The sequence below is a fragment of the Eleutherodactylus coqui genome, chromosome 2, assembly GCF_035609145.1.
Source record: "Eleutherodactylus coqui strain aEleCoq1 chromosome 2, aEleCoq1.hap1, whole genome shotgun sequence".
Lineage (NCBI taxonomy): Eukaryota > Metazoa > Chordata > Amphibia > Anura > Eleutherodactylidae > Eleutherodactylus > Eleutherodactylus coqui.
This window is the reverse complement of record NC_089838.1, coordinates 21,790,613-21,803,778: the sequence shown is the minus strand read 5'-3', so window position 1 is coordinate 21,803,778 and position 13,166 is coordinate 21,790,613. Positions and strand designations below refer to the sequence as shown.

At 45.8% G+C, this 13,166-nt stretch overlaps 1 protein-coding gene across 7 annotated transcripts in view; it reads right to left on the bottom strand.

Annotated features, from left to right (window-relative positions):
- Positions 1 to 13,166, bottom strand: part of SGCD (sarcoglycan delta) — a 603,650-nt gene that overhangs the window by 205,267 nt on the left and 385,217 nt on the right. Inside the window, exon 1 of one of the 7 annotated variants that reach the window (XM_066590470.1) lies at positions 1,423 to 1,660. The exons of the other annotated variants lie outside the window; for them this stretch is intronic. The gene's annotated coding sequence lies outside the window, so the exon portion shown is untranslated. Of the gene's footprint in view, positions 1 to 1,422; positions 1,661 to 13,166 lie in introns of those variants that run through there. 7 annotated transcript variants of the gene reach the window in all.

Below are 13,166 nucleotides of genomic sequence, written 5' to 3'. Positions count from 1 at the left end.
TGGAGGGGGGTTCAGCGGTTGGGACAGGAAAACTGGTCAGGATTGATAGAAAGCTGAATGGCGCAAAGTACAAAGATATTCTTAAACAAAACCTGATCCAGAGCGCAAGGAGCCACAGATTGGGCAAAAGGGTCACCTCCCAACAAGACAATGACCCTGAGCACACAGCCAAGACAACACAGGAGGGGCTCAGACGGACCCCTGACTTCAACCCAATCGAACATCTCTGGAGAGACCCGAAAATAGCCGCTCATAGACGGCCCCCATCCAACCTAACAGCACTTGGGAGGATCAGCAAGGAAAATAGTAGAATATCCCCAAAACCTTGTGGCATCATACCCAAGAAGAATGGAGGCTGGAATCGCTGCCAAAGGTGCTTCGACTAAGTACTGAGTACGGGGTGTGAACACTTATGGCAACGCAAAATATCAGTTTTTCATTACATTATAAATAGAGACGAGCATTGCCCTTAGCGAGTACCTGCCCGCTCGAGAGAAAAGATTCGGGTGCCGGCGCTGGTGACAGGTGAGTTGCGGCAGTGAGCGCGCGCGCGCGGGGGGGGGGGGGATCTCCCCTCCATTCCTCCCCACTGTCCCCTGCCCGCCGCCGGCACTCGAACCTTTTCTCTCGAGCGGGCAGGTACTCGCTAAGGGCAATGCTTGCTCGAGCAATTGCCCTTAGCGAGTATGCCCGCTCATCACTAATTATAAAGATTTCTACTTTTCTGTTTTCACCATAATCCAATCATTTGTGCCGTAATGTTGTATTAAGTGCAGAATGATGGGGAAAAATTAGATTTTTAAAAAAAATTGACACAAGGCTCCAACATAACAGCATGGAACAGAAGTGACCGGGTCTGAAGACTTCTAAAATGCATAGCAGGGATAAGCATAATCCCACAGAAATACGTATTACAGCTCCATACAGAGCCGTAATACTTCTCTTTGCACGAAGCCTTAGGCGGACAACCCCCGGGAGACTCTTTACCTGTAAAAAGCCACATTTTAATGCATTGTAGACGTATAATCTCTAATGTACAAGTTACCAGAGAGGATCCAAACGAAACATAAAATAACAGTATGTAATGGCGTAAAACAGAGCAACATGCAGTTCGGAACTCGGCGGACACATTGCGTGATAAGTCGGATATATTAGATATATTAATTAGATATATTCATCCCTCCCAACGAGGGTATGTTTCACGAGTGTGCGGTGGGTTTAGTGAGGTTCTGAGTGAAAAGTCGTGGGAGGTGAGGTTACGTCCGTGAGCTGCATGTTATCTCACGTAACCCACCGTCCGTACTTTGTGTTGTTGGCCAGTGCTCTCAGTCGTACCTCCGGACCCCCAGAGCCAACCCTACACACCGTGCTTGTCCTGACAACCCCTTTACGCTGCTAATTCCGATTAGTATGGTGGCTTACCTTTCAATATCCGGACATACAGCAGCCCCTCGTTGCCACCAACATAGCAGAGGACTGTACCCCCTCCGCCAGGCCCGAGCTCCGATGCCTGCACTGTCTCTGTCTCACATTTTCCAGTCACAAACTTGCAGCCAAGACCCTGCCCAGCCCCTAAGAATTTCCTGGACTCTCTATTGAAGGCTTGCGGCCTCACTATTACATGGCCGCACTGCCAGCATCTGAGCGGCTGCCGCTCACTGAAAGAAAGTGGGGAACACATGTTTTACATTACTGGGCTTCCTCTTCTTCCTCCTGAATCCCCCCAGGGCCTGAGATAACATAGAAATAGAGGAGCCAGGAACAAAAGCACAGCACTCCGCCAGGCTGTAGGATATCTACACCCAAACACATTCCGTCACTAGAATAGAACCGCAGCAAGTACTGTCACGTCTGATACGCTTTCATTATCACATGTATGGCTCCAACATATTCCACGGCGCAGTACGCAATTTTAGCCCCATCTGTATCAGTCGCTAACAATCTGATTTCTCTTTCACGCAAGACAATGTTATAGAGAGACAATAAGGCTACATGAAGTCACCTAAGGCCTCATGTCCACGGGCATTTTTTTAGCGCGTATTACAGTTGCGTAATACGTGGTGAATGGCGTCAATCAAAGTCAATGTACTTTTATTGATCCATGCATATCTGCATGTAGATAGGCATGAGGAATAGATCGCAGCATTTCTCTGCGTACCATGCAGCGTGCGTCTGAGACCCACAACGTGACTGTGAGGCCTAAAAGTCGCATAAGAGAAAAAGTCATGTAACGTGCCTGCGACTTTCTGTTGCACGACTGTTTAAGGGCTCAGTCAGGCGAGCGGTTTTTACATGCACTTATTCGCACGTAAAGAAGAATCGCACTTGGCGCGTAAAAAAAAAGCGTGATCACGTTCATTGACACGCATATGTTCTACCTTTTGTAGGTGCGAATTTTATGCGCATGTAAAAATCGGACATGTGACCGCTACTATTGAAAAGCATTGCCTCTATATAGATGCGAATCGCAAACGTAAGTAACCTGCGCAGCAAAAAACGCCCGTCTGACTGAGCCCTATATGTAGAATCTGCAGCGGGTCCCTCCTGCCCCGCGGACATGAGCGCTGAAAATACGAATAAATAAGAATTTACCTATCCGTAGCGGGCGGCGAAGCTCTGCTCTTCCTCACGGCCGGATCTTCTTTTTCGGCCGGCGGATGAATTCCTGACGCCGGCGGCACGTCGCCGGCACGTCGTCGACGTGCCGCGCGCATGCGCCGGGCACATCCGCCGAGCCGAAGCAAGGGAGATGCGGCCATGAGGAAGAGAAGAGCTTCCCGGCCCGCTGCGGGTGAGTAAATGCTTTTAATTCCTATTTTAGGTCTCCCGCGGATCCGGACGGCTTCCATAGGCTTCAATAGAAGCCCGCGGGAGCCCTCCCCGCGGGAGACCCGCACGAAAATGGAGCATGGTCCAGATTTTTTCATGCTCCATTTTTTTTAAAATCCCTTTTATTGACGATCCGCGGGTATTTATGTACCCGCGGGTGGTCAATGCATCCCTATGGGGTGCGGATCCGCGTGCAGGTAATCCGCTGCGGATCCTAAATCATATTTTCCCCGTGGACATGAGCCCTTAGAGATGCTATTTAGAATACGATTCATATTGATGGAAATGATGGAAAAAGCTGCATGCGATTTGCGAACTGAGTTGGATTTCCTATGACTGTCATGTTGCAGTTCACAACACGATACCATTGGCAATCTTTAGCGGTGACATCGCGTGCGACTCATGTTGCCATATAGCACTAACCTTAAGGCTGGCTTCACACGGGCACAAAAACACATATGTAAGCGCAATGTATTTGCGCTGTGAGTATCACGTTTTTGCGTGCATTTTTGCGCATTGTACTGTACTTTATGCGGTGACGGGGACATTTCATATAGACGTGGGACACACCCTTGACATGATTTAAAAAGCTATGTAGTCTAATTAGGTATAGGTGTGTTCTTTTTCCCACAAAATTGCGCAGCGTGATGTGCAATTACTTGGGTATCGGGTGCGCACCCCCCGTAGACTCCTATAAGGCCTTTGGTGTGCACTAAAGTAGAGCAAAATATGCGCCTGAAGCCTTTCCAACCCAATTTTCCTAGGGGGCTTACTCTTTTTCTGCCCTTATACAAGGGTGCTATATGCTGGCTAAAGCCAGTACTGCATGAGGTGATACGTTGGATAGGCTCCGACAGCAGAGAGGCTGGCAATATACAGTAAGAGAACCCCGACGGATGTCTTCCAACATCAGAGCTGTACAGCCTTAAATCATGATGTCTTTAAACGTCAGACAGTGGATTGGAAAGGGTTAAAGGTGTTCTCCAGAACTTTTACTATTCTCAGGATAGGTCAGCAGTAGTTGATCAGCAGGGGTCTGCCACTTGGGATCCCTGTAGATCAGCTGAATTCAATGGGTGCTGTATTTGCAGTACCTAACCGGGCCTCAGTAATGTTGACAGCACTATCTTTCACACTGATTGCAGACTTGGCGATTAACTCATCGTGGAGGATTCAGAACGGTGAACCCCCATTGATCAACTGTTGATGACCTTTGCTGAGGATAGGTCATTGATAGTAAAAGTTCCGGGTGAAGCCTTTTAATCTATCAGCCATTGAATGGCTGTGATTGGTTCATCGAGCGCTGCAGTGATTGGCTGAGCTGCAGCGCTCGAGAACCAATCAGAGCCAGCACTTCCTGGAGGCGGGAGTTTTGAACCCCCTGACCAGGAAATGCTGGCTGAAGACTACAAACAAGTCCCGCGGAATTGCCGGAGGAGAAACGGTGGAGCAGACAGTGCCTGTTAGGTGATGTATTGTTTGATTGTTTTCAATGCAGCTAGGGGTCATTTTAGAGGAAACAGTAGTACTTCCTGCTGTAAAAGTTGTATCGCACCGCGTTTTCGTGCAATGTGATGCAACACAAAGGAAGGCTCCATAGGAAATCATAGAGCTGTATGGAGCATGCCGCTATTTTTTTCTAGCAAAGTAGCAGCCTACAAAACATGGCTAATGTGAAGGAACCCATTGGAAAGCATGGGCTTCACATACTTGTGATTTGTAGCGACATTGCATCGCGAGAAAATTGCGAGATTTTGTCGCCCGTGTGAAAGTGGCCTTAGTGTACTCTTATACGCAGGGACATAGTAGTCAACCAAGATGGCACAGGCATCAGCCGAAGGTGAGAGAAATAGGCTGGGCCCCCATGGTAGGATAAAAAGACGTGCTCAGGGGGTTTAGTTGGTCCTGGGCTGCTGTAAATCCAGTAACCAAGCTGATGATGTGGCAATGGGCCGATGTTAAGCTGGCAAGCATACTGGTGATGTGACAACTGGACAGATGCTAAGCCAGCTGACATTGAGGATGTGGCAATCGTCGGGCCAATATTAAGCTGGTGGTAAACTAATGATGTGGCAGACAACTGAGACCATGCTGGAACGATGGCGTATCTCAGAGGGATCAATGTGAAGCAGGTGATGCGGCATGCATATCGTAGTGCACAAGAGTCGGGTGGCAGGCGTGGCCGATTCGCTTCAGAGCCAGGTGGCAGGCAAAAGCCCGAATCCATCTGCAATGATCAAGTGCTGTGATTGCGTCAGGTTCTCTGGTGTTTGGCTTGCAAATAAAATGTGGTATATGCCACAAATTTTTTTTGTGGCATATACCTTGGATTTACACATTTATGTATAATTTAAGCCAATGGAAAGCTGGAACAATGCCTCTACAGCACCACCTATTGGAAGGCAGCATTCCTGCAAGTCAATGTTAGACTTATAGACAAGGGTATAATTTCTTCCTGCGCCACGTCTATAGCCCTCTAACCAAGCCAGCAAACCAACTGCACACTAATAAGGGGTAAATACCCCCAAACAGGGTGTCTGTGTATGGTTTGTTTATTTCTTCAGGAGAAGATTTTGGTTTGGGCTCATATTCTCAGTTATTGTTACAAGGTCTGTTAAAAGGTCTGACATTGATTTACAGGAATGCTGCTTGCCAATAGGTGGCATTGTAAAGGCGGTGTTCCATCTTGTCATTTGCATATTTCCCAGAAGAGCATGCATGACCTTATAAGTCTCCTCACATCTTCTAGGTGCTCTCCCTAAGGAGAAACAATACCCTTCTTAATTTAAGCCAGAAACTGGAGTAAATTCTATCAGAAGTCTACGCCAGTTTCTATCTCTAGGAGCCAAGATGTGCCTAATATATGAAGAGGCGCGTGTTTCTTACTATATTAGTCGCATCGTTATATTTAGACCAGTATTTGGAATGTAGGTCTTAGTCAATTTTCCCCATAGTGCAAAGCAAATTCCCCTCTTAATGGAAGAGCCCCGAAGACGTAGATTATATAATGAGTATTTTAATTAATATATAACAATATAGGAAAGCCCTCCTATAACATGAGCTATAGGTGACAAATAGAGATGAGCGAGCGTACTCGGTTCGGGTGTTTTTTAACTCGAACACCGCTTTTTCCGAGTAACTCACTACTCGGACGAAAAGATTCGGGGGGTGCCGAGCGGGGGGTAGCAGTGGGAAACAGGGGGGAGCTCACTCTCTCCCCCCCCACTCCCCTCTGCAACCCCCCGCTCACCTCCGACGCCCCCCGAATCTTTTTGTCCGAGTAGTGAGTTACTCGGAAAAAGCGGTGCTCGAGTTCGAAAACACCCGAACCGAGTACGCTCGCTCATCTCTAGTGACAAATAACAGAAAGTCTGTGTTGCCCATAGCAACTCTAGAAAAGTGAAAGCCGGAATCTGATTGGTTGCTATGATAAGCATTTTTAGAAGTTTTTTAGCCCTAGCGCCAATGTCACAAAGCAATGTCTTTGTTGCCTATAGCAACTAATGAAAGTAGATTGTGATTGGTTGCTATGTACCACAAGTACACTTTTTTTTCCCTCTGCAGCAGTTTTGATGTGTGAGGCTGGCGATGTTCGGTGCTGAAGCTACTGGTCTGTAATGTAAGGCTGTTTATGGTTGGAATCAGTGAGGCGTTGCTGGGCAATTAGGAAGTAGCGCTGTCACCCGTCTGATCTTCTGTACTCTGCCGCTCATTACATGCAGGGGGGATAAATACCGATGTACAGAGAAGGCTTTGTGGCTGCTTGACTTCGTGAAGTCTCTTTATGTCCTTCAAGGGAAGCGCCTTTTATTCTGTAGTGCGTTAAGCTACAACCAGGTTTTCTAATCTTCATTTTTAATGAATGGCAGACACTTTCTTAAAGTGACATTATGAAATGAATAGAAATGGGAGCGGATGCTCTTTAAAAGGTGCCCCAAACCTTTCTGTCATCATTAAATTTTGACATATGGTATAGAACTATAATCCTATTTATAGTGGGTAATAGAGTCCAGCAGCTTAAAGTAGGAAGACCGGAATCTCCCAGAATGCAATGCAGCACAGAACGCTGCATTGTAGGGCACAACAAAGTTGTTACGGGTATGTCCTTTAACTAGGCTGGTTGACTGTTTCTGATCACAATCAGCAGAATTGTGAATGCAGCTCTGGGCTATCATATAGACTATAGGGATTGGGCTATGGTGTCACAGAAATGATTGTTCTTGCACAACTTTTTCAGAGCTCGGATTTGGCCGTAAAAAAAAAACAAAAACAGCAAAATCTTAGCCAAATTGAAGGAAAGTCACAGTTGCATGCGACATATATTATGTCTGTGATGGAAAAAGTTACACTTGAAACCAAAATCAAACAGTTAGGTTTTCTTCACATAAGGGTGGACGGTCACTGGCGATTTTTTCTTTTTTGCACTGCGAGAGCACAAGAAAACTCTCGCCTCGCAGCGCAAGAAAGACGCTGGTATAGAACCGGCATATCGCTAGTGGTGTCAATGGGGCCAGTGGCAGCAGCGCTAGCCACATTGAAAACATAGAGAGAATGCCGCGGACTTCTGCCACAGCTGTGACAGCTGTGGCAGGAGTTTCCTTCATCCCCGCGGGGGCTATGTGTCATTGGCTGAGCGCTCGGCCAATAGCTAAGCAGTAGCTGCTATTGGCTGAGCCCTCAGCCAATCTGCACAGCCCTTTCAGGAGGCAGGGATTTTTAAATCCCCGACTGCTGAAAGAGCTTAATAGCAGTGCAGGGGAGCCAGCAGGAGGACGCGTCTGAGCGCAGGAGAGGTGAGCAAATTTTTTAAAATTTATTTTTACACACTTTTTGCTGATTATCGGGGAAGGGCTTACATTTCAAGCCCTTCCCCGATAATCTTACTGCGGGGTTTGGCAGAAACCATTGCTTTCAATGGGATCAGCAGCAGTGCCGATCCCATTGAAAGCAATGGGATAGAATGCTGGGGACTTCTGCCACAGCTGTGGCAGAAGTCCCCGGCATTCTGCATCTCTTTTCAATGGGGCTAGCGCTGCTGCCGCTGGCCCCATTGAAAAGGCTGGCGATATGCCGGCGTGATGCCGGCTTTTTTCTCGCACTGCGCTGCGAGACTTTAACTTTACTCTCGCAGCGCAGTGGGGAAAAAAAACGACAGTGGGTGTCCACCCTAAGCGAGACTCTCACGCGTGTTTTCTGTGTTGCAAGACACACGAAACATGCGCAAATATGAACTCCATTCTTTTAAATGGACTTGTTCACATGAATGTTTTTTTTCCTTGCAGTGATGGATACAACTCGCAGCATGTTCTATCATTTGGCGTTGCCTCGGAACACTTCGCCCATTGGTTCCAATGGGACCTTAGAAGGCATCGCACGGCACTCGCGAGTGCGATGTGATGTTTCCCATTGAAATCAATAGGAAACACTTTCGATCTTCTGATGCGTGTGAAACACAATTTCACAGAAGCAATGAAAGGCATTTTTGAATGAAAAACACACGTTGGCGATTTCTTGGCCCAATATTGCGCTCGCCCGTGTGAATGTAGCCTCAGGGTGGTTTCACATCGGCGTCGGGGATTCCGCTTTCCTGTTCCATTCGGACGGATCCCATTGAAAATAATGGGGTCGGCCTGCTTTCTGCCCCGTTGCAGCACTTTTTCTACCCAGTATTTTGAGTCCGATCTGTGACGGTACCTCGGGGCCAGAGTTTTCGACGCAGATGTAAAAACAGCCTTAGACTTTCATAGAATGTCATGTTGCGGTCGCATTACGTCGCAGGTTGCACCGAGACACCACTGACCAGCATTAGACACAACGTTGCATGCAATACGTTGCCATGTATCCCTGGCCTACATCAGGATCAGCACAAGGTAATTAATAACATGTTACCTAATTCTATGTAGGGAGATAAGGACTTCTCAGTTGAAGGGGTTATCCCAAATTGGACTATTATTACCTATCCAAAGAATAGGTGATAAAAGTTTGATTAGTGGGGGTCTCACCACTGAGACTCCCACTAATCTAAAGAACAGAGGTCCCATGTCCCCCTCTCCTCCTCACTGTGGGCTCACTGAACCACCTACAGTAAAGTGGAGACTGAATCAAGCGATGGTCGAGTATGCACAGTGCTGCCCCATAACTGTCAGCCTTGCTGATGAGAATACCCAGTTTCCCTGAAAATAAGACATACCCTGAAAATAAGACATAGCATGATTTTCCAGAATTTTTGAGGAGGCAAAATGATTTTTCAGGCTTTTTGAGGATGCTTGAAATATAAGCCCTACTCCAAAATTAAGCCCTACTAACAGTTAATTTAAAAAGTCAATTTAAATAGTGTCCAGGCAGCTATACATGTAAAAAAGTTAAACCTTTTTGAACAAAAATTAATATAAGACACTGTCTTATTTTCGGGGAAACATAGTAGATGAGTATAAGCACCTAGCTATCTCCGACAGTCCCATTGAAATGAATGGAGTGGCACCTCCCATACTTGACAGCCGCTTCGTTCAAGCTTCTCATTTAAAAGGGGTGCACCGAGTTGTCAGTGATGAGAAGAGGGAGACACGGGACCCCTGTTCTCAGGATCATTGGAGGCCTCAGTAATAAGCACCTCACTAATCACACTTTTAGCACCCTTTGTGTGGATATGTAGATCAGCCAGATCCACCGATCATTTAATGTGCATGAGAACCTCCTGACTCTCCCTTTGGTCGCAGATGTCAGGGGAGATAATAATTTTCTTCCATCACTATATTCAGAACACATGAATGGCTGAGGTATCTGTTGAGATAGATGTCAGCCGAATGCTCAGACAGCCATCTAAATCGTATGGAAAGCCTTTGGCTATGTTGACATCTGCAGTATTCTTCCTGTCAAAAATATGGACACCCGGATGGGACCTGATGGACCCCACTATAAGTCAAAGGCATCTGTCGGGCACCATTGGTGTCAGTTGTGTGACAGGTCCAGGACTGCACTGTGGTTTTAGTTTAAATGGGAAGCCACGATGCAGAAGGAGACAAACTTGTGCAAGGTTTTTAGGGTTCTGGTAAGTAAAATACATAGAGTAAGGAGCCATTGCCCTTACATTCTCGAAGGGTTACAGGGCCATGTGCTATACCCACTATAGATGTCCAGCCCCTTAGGGCTCATCTATGTGTGCAAAACAACAGCGTTCTACGCATTAGCAAAATGCGCATGACCAAGGCTCCGTGCCCATTGCTTTCAATGGGACCGATGCTACAGCCGCCGGCCCCATTGAAAGCAATGGGATGCAGGCAACCCCCACAGCGATTTTTTAGGGAAGAGCTTGAAATATAAGCCCTTTCAAGCTCTCCAGAAAAACATCCATATGTTATAGCTGTGAGTTTGTGTCTAGTTTGCTGTGGGCTGCTGAGAATCTGCAAATACTTTTCCTGTGATGATGTCATAATGGTGTTCCCTGCAGTTTCATTACTGACCCATTGCATAAAGGGCAATATAAACAGCAGTCATTCTAACAAATCTTAGGCCTCATGCCCACGGCCATGACATTTTTTTTCACGCTGCGGAATTCCGTGGTAGAATTCCGCAGTGTGAACATTGAACTATTAGTTTCAATAGAACCTAATAGCTGCGGCATAACGCGGATGCCGTGGGCATTAGCCCTTAGGTGTTGGCATATGATGCAACATTGAGAGAAGGACCTAATGTTTTTTGTCCACCATATTTTTCTGATCTTTGGCTTCATTTTCCACCACGTTTTATAATATTGTACACCCTGTGCAGACGGGAAAAACAATGTGGCCAACCACAGGCCCATAGCAGTTGCATGGGGTGCCTCTATGATATGTACAGTATGCCCTTTGGCAATTTCAGTTTCCACAATGGTTTGCACATGATATTCCCAAAACCCTGAATGGAAAATGGCAATTCTCTTGTACATAACCGGCTTTAAGCTTTATGCACCTCATTCCACTGCCGGCCCATTCGCACCCACACAACACAACTGCTTAGTTCTGTTACTGTATTTATGTTATGAGCTTGGTTCTTGGGCTGTATTTACATTAAGAGCTTGGCTCTAATATTGTATCTAGGTGTTGAGTTTGATTCATGCTTTATGTACTGAGTTTGGTTTTGATGCTGTACTTATGTTATGAGCTCAATTCTCGTACTGTATCTCTGTACTGAGGTTGGTGCTGGTGCTGTATTAATGTTATGAGCTTAGTTTTACTGCTGTCTTTATGTTATGAGCTTTGTTCTGAGTCTGTATTTATGATAGGAGAACTAGAATTGTACCTATGTACTGAGGTTAGTTCATGCTTTATTTGTGTACGGAGCTTGGTTCTGGTGCTATATTTATGTTATGAACTTGGTTCTAGTAGTGTATTTATGTAATGAGCTTGGTTCTGGGGTTGTATCTATATTATAAGCTTAGTGCTGCTGCTTTATTTATGTTATGAGCTTGGTGTTTTGACTGTATTAATATTATGAGCTTGGTTCTGGTGTTGTATCTATGTACTGAGGTATTTAGTCACTGAGCTGTTCTGCACATGCAGAATACAGGCAAATTGCCTACCAGTGAAAATATATATCTATATATATTGTTTTCTTCTCATGATGACGGGAGCTGATGTACAGGGTGCCATCTAACCTAAAGCAAGCACTGCTCTAGTACTTGCAAATAAGAATGTCAGGAAAGCTGGGCGGCATTTCCCTGTGGGAACTATATTTGTGGTCCTTTAGATTTTCACCTACTGTGTTTCTCGAAAACAAGACACTGTCTTGTATTAAGTTTTGCCCCAAAAGAGGAACAGTGTTTTATTTTCGGGGGGTGGGCTTATACTCACCTGGTCCACAGTGTGACGGTGCCTCACAATGGTCTCCAGCAGCGCTGCGCCAAGCTGCAGTGTTCTCAGCGCTGACATATCAGTTTCTTTCTGGTGATGGTGCTTTTAATACCCCGCCTCCAGCAAAGCGAGCGCTGTGATTGGATCGAGTGCTGCCAATCACAGCCAGCGCTCGATGAGCCAATCACAGCCATTCAGTGATATCATTCAGTGAATGGCTGTGAATGATCGAGCGCCGTCTGTGATTGGCTGGCAGTCAATCCAATCACAGTATCCACTTTGCTGGAGGTGGGGTATTCAAAGCTCCGTCACAAGAAAGAAACTGATATGTCAGCGTGGAGGACACTGCAGCTTGCCGTAGCGCTGACGGAGACCCTCGCAACGCACCAGGACGCCGCAGACCAGGTGAGTATTGATGTTTTTTTCTTTTCATGTAGGTTAGCTAGAGCTTATTTTTGGGGGAGGGCATATATTTTAAACCTTTCTTGAAAAGCAGGGTAGGGCTTATTATCGAGTAGGTCTTATTATTAGGGGAAAATGGTAGTATTTCTAGCTCAGTGCAAAACAACAGCATGAAACAGATAAATAGAATATATTAAACCTTGACAGAAAAATATGACTCAATGACCAATATTTACTGGAGTTTATTTTTTATATTAGGTTGAAATGGTCTTTTAAATATTTTTCAGGATGCACAAAATCTTAATGTAGTTTAATTTAATGCAGTTGAACCGTATCAAAGCGTTCACAAGAATAGAAAAATCTCATTATATGAGAAATATGAATGACCTACCTGAACTGTATACAAACATCATCATGACATAAAAGTGCTGTCTAATATTGGTAAGGCCTATTACAGCTCCTTGCGTTTGCAGTAGGAAATAAGATGGAAATCTGGACAATAAAGTTAATTATAACATTTGCGCAAAGTATTGTTTTTAAAGTAAATTTGATCTTCAGCTTCTGGGTTTAGCACACAAATTATTATGCTGGTTTTCTCTTTGACTCATATATTAAAGGGGTATTCCCACCACATAGAGAAGGATATGGCATCAGCTTCTGATTGGTGGGGTTCTGGCAGACGGGAGCCATACCAACCCAAAGAATAAAGGGTTTGCAGTAGAGATGAGCGAGCACCAAAATGCTCGGGTGCTCGTTACTCGGGACGAACTTTTCGCAATGCTCGAGGGTTCGTTTCGAGTAACGAACCCCATTGAAGTCAATGGGCGACCCGAGCATTTTTGTATATCGCCGATGCTCCCTAAGGTTTTCGTTTGTGAAAATCTAGGCAAGTCAAGAAAGTGATGGGAACGACACAGCAACGGATAGGGCAGGCGAGGGGCTACATGTTGGGCTGCATCTCAAGTTCCCAGGTCCTACTATTAAGCCACAATAGCGGCAAGAGTGCCCCCCCCCCCGCACTGTCAGCGTAAAGATCATTCTTCTCTGCCACAGCTGTAACAGCTGTGGCAGAGAAGAACGATGTTTGCCCATTGAATTCAATGGAGC